This window comes from Cyanistes caeruleus, chromosome 3 (genome assembly GCF_971803275.1).
Source record: "Cyanistes caeruleus chromosome 3, bCyaCae1.hap1.1, whole genome shotgun sequence".
Lineage (NCBI taxonomy): Eukaryota > Metazoa > Chordata > Aves > Passeriformes > Paridae > Cyanistes > Cyanistes caeruleus.
The window spans coordinates 29,658,259-29,665,016 of record NC_141703.1 but is presented as its reverse complement, the minus strand read 5'-3'; positions in this window follow the sequence as shown (position 1 = coordinate 29,665,016).

The window sequence follows — 6,758 nt, the reverse complement described above, 5'->3', positions numbered from 1 at the left end:
AAGATTGGGCAAAACTTTACAAGAACATGTAGAGACAAGACAAGGGGGAATGGCTTAAAAGTGAAAGAGTGTAGGTTTAGATCAGATATCAGGAAAAAATTCTTTGCTTTGAGGGTGGTGAGGCACTGGAATGTATTTCCTTGGGAAGCTGTGAGTGCTCCATCCCTGGAGGTGTTCAAGGCTAGGTTAGATGGAGCTTTGAGACACCCAGTGTAGTTGAAGGTATCCTTACCTGTGGCAGGGGGTTTGGGACGAGATGATCTTCAAGATCCCCTTGCAACCCAAACCAACTCTATGATTCTGTGAGTCTCAATCATACAGTGGTTGCCTTGTCCTTGCCTCCCACCAACTTGAGTCTCACACAGGCTCATGCTGATTGCACAGTGGCCCCAGTGCACAGATATGGGGCAGTGAAGAGGGAAGTGCTGTGCTCTTCCTTCCCCTGCCTCTTCTGCAGAATGGTTTCACTGCAGGATTCAGCATTTTAGCAGGTATGAGTGGTTTGTCCAAAGTTATACCTCATCTTTTTTTTTTCCCCTTTTGTTTGAAATATCTTACATGATAGAAAAGTGTAGTGAAACCAGAAAAATGAAGATGTGAGAGGGTGGGGAGGATGGAGGCAATGGTGATTATTCCTTTTTAGAAGATTGCTTCTGTTAGTGATTTTCTGTTAGTACATCAGACAGCAGGGAATTTGATTTTAAATGCAATGCTCTTCCCTAACCTTGTGCACTGATTTCACTAGAAGTTAATGATGAAATAGTATTCAAGAAATAAGGATGAAATCATATAAATGTGACACACCAAAATGCTTAATGATTTTGTCTTCATTACGTGACAAGCTGTAACAAAATACATTTAACTGTCTTAGCACTTAGAAATACTGCCGGCTTTTACTATCATAATATTTTTATTATGACTGACAAGCCTGAATATTGTGTGTCCTTATCAGTAGTGTTTCAGGGATGAGAAAGACTGCATTGCCCATTCACTGATACAGGGTGTAAGACATTAATCTGACTGACTCTACCTACTTTTTAATTATGGGATTTATTTTATTATGTTTAGACAAAAGGGGAAATGAATAGTCATATGATCTTTTTTATAAACTGTAACTAAAGTATTTTTAATCATCTAGATGCTTGATTAAATTGAAACTATATCCATTTGCTTTTCAGCTTCTACTTAAATAGTAGATGCATCCTACTGTAAAAAAGCAAAAGTGTTGTTTAAGTAAGAGTGACTTTTTATATCAAGCTTTTGTATTTTTTGGTTGTTTGAATATGCTAGGTTATTTTCTCTGCCCTTATTCACTTTATAAATTGCATTTAAAAAAGACACCTTAATCTTTGTCCATGTAAACACACAAATGTAGAAGTGTGTAAAAGTGATAGATCTCTTGGCTAGAATGGCTCTAGAAATGAAGGTGGCTCAGTGCATCTGAAGAGCATCACTGAGCCCCAGTAACTTTCCCACACACCTTGTTGATGTTGATGGACTGCTCCAGCTCTGCAGGGCTTGTAGCAGGTTTCTCAGCACATCATGGGCAAAACCAGCAGTTAGCTATGATATGCAAAGTGGGGGAAAAAAAAGATTTTTCAGTGATGTTTTAATGTAAAAGGATTGCTGTTTTTACTAGCAAAATTGCTTTCTGCATTCCTGAAGGAGTTTTATAGAATTTAGTTGAATTTAGTTATTTGTATTGTGTGTGTTTTAATAATTAATTTTTATTGCATTTAGAAATTTAATCTGCCTAGAGACAAAGGGTTTCTTAGATTGAGAGGGGATCTTGTTCTGACTAATTGTGGGTCCCTAGAGGGCAGTCCTGGGCCACCTAGTCTGCTTTCTCTGTTTTGCATTTTTTTGAAAGTCACGATGATTGATGCAATACTTTCATTATGTTTTTCTTTCCTGTTTCTTATTTAGCTCAAACTTCTTGCAGTTAGCTGGTTGTGGGACTCCTTGCACCAGCATTTTTAAGTGTTACAAGATGGCATTGAAGCCTGTCCTCTGCCTGCAGAAAGGGGCTTGTGTAATTGCACAGATAAAGTGCAGTATGCAATCCTAGGGCTGCTAAGAACATTTTAACAAAGTAATTGTGAAGACTTGCAGGAGACAACCTCATGGAGAATTTTGTGTGGTAATTTTCATGTAATCTTTTTACCATCTACACTATAAGCCTAAATCCTGCCTTCGAGTTTTTAGAGGACTTCATCTCCAACCTCCTAGGTACAATTTTATGACAATGAGTGTCACACGTATTTGATTATAAATTCATTTTTTTCCTTGTCTGTGACCAAAAAATTGGCTGTAGATACCTGTGCAGTGTGTATCTATAGTAACTAGAGGGCCTGAGCTTGGGAAACACAGGATAGGAAGGGCTGCCTCTGCCCTTTGGCTAGCTCATTCCTAACTCAGGTATCCAGTTATGTTGTTCTCTCTGTGAGTTTCCATGCTCCTAACGAAGCGGTCTCTTGGAATCTGTGAACATACTAACAGGACAGAGCACAACATTCACCTGAAGGTGGGCCAGTACCCCAAAGAGTGTTGTCAGGGATGTGTGGGCATGCAGAATTTACTGATCCATATGAGATGTGAGTGGGCACAGGCCTGAGGCTGGATGTACCCGTGCTGCTGGTACAAGTGGAGCCAGCTCACTTGTGTGAGGGAGCTTCAGGCCGCTCACGCTTGGCACCTGGCAACAGTTCCACCCTACCTCCCAGCTTAACTTCAAATGTTTTCATATACCATCATTTTTCATGACAGTAAAGATGATGAAGAGAGTTTTCTACTTCTGAGAACACCCTAAAGCCTTCAGTGCTGGCAAATGTCCCCACAGATGGGGTTTGCGCAATGTGGCAAGTGCTGATGAGAGATCTGGCTGAGGCTGCACAGCTCTGCTTTCCCAGCATTGAAAGAGACATAAGATTATCTGTGCTATTTCCTTTTACTGTCTCAGATTATCTCCAACAACCCAAATTTTAATCAATATCCCATGGATTCTGAGCACCTTTCTCACTGGACTCTATAATGAAGACTTACATCAGTACATTGCAGCTGCCTCTGGTACTTCTCTAACTCTATAGTTCACCTGATTTAAGGCAGCATTTTCTGTTTTTTTTTTTTTTATTTAAAAGATGTACTGGTGAATCATAGGAATCTTGACCACAATTTTCCTTAGCCTTTGATTCTGAATGGAAAATGGTTATTTTTGTGTTTAAAGTTAAAGAAAATAAAATAGTGGTGTAATTTCTGAGTGCAGGAGGAGTAAATGGGTAAAAATCAGCATGAGCCAAGCTTCAGGGTCACATACTTATTTTCTAACTATTGTGCCATTAGTAAATTAAAAAGGAAAACTTCAATTTTTTTTGTACTGCTAAGACTAACAAAAACATTGATATGATAGCCACAGCTGATACCCCAGCAAGTTCCCTCCATGGCAGTAACTACTGCCACACCTTGGCTTCTCCCTTTTCAAGTATCTGCTGCCATCTTTTGCTAGCTGGCTTCCCAGTCAGCCCTGCAACTCTGGCTTTGCAATGGAGCTCAGCTTTCTCTGCTCTCCATGACAATTGGTTATCACAATGAAGGCAGTAAGGATATCAAAACAAATCAACAGACTAATGTGATGCAACCAAACACTGCAACAGTACTTTCATATTTTAAATTTCCAATTTTCCTGCCCTAGCTTAGCCTCTCTAAATCAATATTTTTATAATCAATTACCCTGAAGATGATAGTGTTCTTGAATATTTCTTCCTCAACAGAAGCTTTTTTTGTTCTCAAATAATGTCTTGCATACATGTTTTATGCAGCTTTAACTGTATCTAAATAATTACCTGCAATTACATTTCTTGATATTTTTTATTCTTATATCTTTAAAAGATTTGTACATGCAATCATAATCTTAATGTCTTCATCAAAGTTACCTTGTGCAACAAGGCCTAGAGTAGAAATGGTATGAAAAAATTACAAAAAGTGCTTTGAAACTCTGTTTTGATTTGCCCTGCTTAGTTTCAGAGGAGAAAGATACATGATGAATACATATGGTAGCCAAACCCAAAAAACATGATGGCTGCTATAAACGACAGTTTTGCCCTAAATATGCTTGTGGTTGTCTTAGAGACGCAGTATGACTATAGTCTCTTCTCTTACCAGGCACAGGTAAAATATGAGATTACTGGATTCTATAATTGCCTTAAAAAAACCTAACAACTACATTTGCTTGTCATTGGCACTTTCCCTAAAATAATCAGGGCAAGTATTGCCCTGATTTTTGCAGTTCAAGTCAGTTGTTGTGGAGGACCTGGTGACCACACAAGGCAATGTTTGAAAAGACAATTTCAAACTAACTGCTGTCAGGCACTGTACCCAGCTAGTTGAAGTTTTGCCTCATCTGAAAGGAATCTGTTTGATGGGTTCCAGGCTTGTCTCTTGATCCAAATAAAAAAGCTAAGGCCTCATGCCCCAAGGAGATGATATATGTGAAAAGGGAAAGTTTTCAATACTTTCAATAAACTGAGAAAGACAAGTGATCTTGAAAGCTGGAACAAAACCACTGGACAGCATCTCAGGCAACTTCCATCCCATCCCTCCCTAAAAGAATGCTCTCACTCTGATTTTCTTCTAAGTGTAACTCAAAAGGATTGAATTATTTAGCATAGGCACTGCACTCCCTTCCTTGGCTATATAATGTTTATCAAATAAAGCAAGCAGATGCCACCACTTGATGGAAAAAGGACTTCTCAGTGATACCTTATTTAGCATTTTCACTTTGGAGAAATGCTATACACCAAATGCTGTCCTCAAGTCCATTCCCTTAATTTGCAAAGAAGTAGTCTTATCTGAACTTCTCCTCAGCTGCAGAAAAGTGTACCATGATCATCACTCCACTGCAATCCATTTTCAAAGATGGCACTAGTGATAGACCCCTCCTTCTGCTAATTATGACTGCTTATTCTATCTTAGAGCTTTATGAGGCAAAATACATCTGAATCTTTGAATAGATTTAAAAAAAAAAAAAAAGTAAATTCCCCTGCATAGGTCTGATCTGGAGGATGTTTGGGTAACATTTTCCTTAGCATCACCTTCATTGGTGGATCTACTGATTCTTGGTCTGCTTTGAAGTGTCCCTGATGACCGTCCTAAATGTTCATGCAAGCTAATGTCAATGTCCACCTTCCTCAGACAAACCACTCCTCTGCTGGTCTGAATATTTTTGCTATTTCATGAAATCCAGCCTTTTCAGCTTCACTACACTTTATTTTTTCTTTTTTTTCTGAATTTGGGTTCACAGTTAAATGATGGAAAAGTTCTGATTCTACCTGTTCATTTTGGTATCATTTTAACAAAGTGTTTTACACCAGAAACCTTTTCCCCAGAAACATTTTTTCACTATTAATAGTATTATAATGAATATAGGAGAAAAAGCCCCATCACAGCTGCATACAGCAGAACCTCTAGTATGTATACCTCAAGAAGAATTCTTATGAAGTTGTTATTTTTTAAAATCAGTGCTCCTAGAGCATTATAGTGGAGAACTCAATCAGATTCCAGTCACAGATGTTTTTTGGTGGTGCAAAATAATACAGAAACTAAGAATCTTGCATAGTCTTGCATTGTTTGACCTAGTACAAGGAGTTAATGAGAAACATTTCCAAAATTAAATATGGATAGAAGTGTGACCAAAGAGAGGCAAGCTGACTGCATAAATCCTGCTGTGTTTGCTAGGTCAGGAATGAATTAATTTTCTGTGTACCTCCCAAAAGCTTTGGGCCTGGAAGTGTTGCAATGTGCCTCCAGCTAGCACTGAATACCTTGTATTGATGGAACACTCTTTATGCAGGCACAGCAGGGAATAATCTTTCATCTTATCTGCAGCTAAGGACAGGATGTTTGAACATACTTCAAGTTGGTAAATATAATAGTACCAGAACATACAATGAAAGAAGTACTAGAAGCAGTATGAAAAGGGATGGAAGGGACAGGATGGAAGGATGGAATATGTATTTTTAACAATAATAAGAATATCTGCCTTGTTAGTTCTTGGTAGTCCATGTTTGCTGTCTGCTTTGTGAGGAACATAAGAAAGAGCTTTCCTCTACCTCAATATCTAGTTTAGTAGTTAGTCAACAAGTAAGTGGCAGTACAGCGTTAAAATTGCCTGCATTTGATGCCATGTCTAACAAAATCGTTTGAGGAACTTCTGCTTTGAAAAACTCTGGCTCTAGCTGTAGCATGAGAGTGAAACGGAGAAGTAAGAATCACCAGAACCTAGAGAACATACTGTTCTCAGAACAGCCACAAGTTAAGTAAACTCTGTAAAATACCAGGACGACTTAGTAGTTTTTAAGTTTGTAGGTAAAACCTCGGGGACTAAATAAGACTAACTTGTATGTTCAGGGATTCTAAATATCTCAGTGACAGTCTGGGAAAGTCAGACCAAGCAGCCAAAACAGCCTATTCAATAAGAAAATAAATCAGTTGGTGCCCCTGAGATGCTCCTGGCAACAGCCTCCCCAGTGTCCTGAAGGGCTCTTTCTCTTCCAGTGACACGGTCTCTTCAACTAGGTAGGTTTGCAGCTGTTCGTACTTTGAAAACGAACAAACAAACATCAGTCACCTCAAATCTCGCAATCTTTACTGGGAAGATTTCCTGGGGCGGAGGCTGAGCCCAGCAGCAGCGAGGGGCTGGGGCGGCTGCTCAGACGCTTTGGGTTTCGGAGCTTGCTTTTAACCAGCCCCTCTCACCTGCTCCG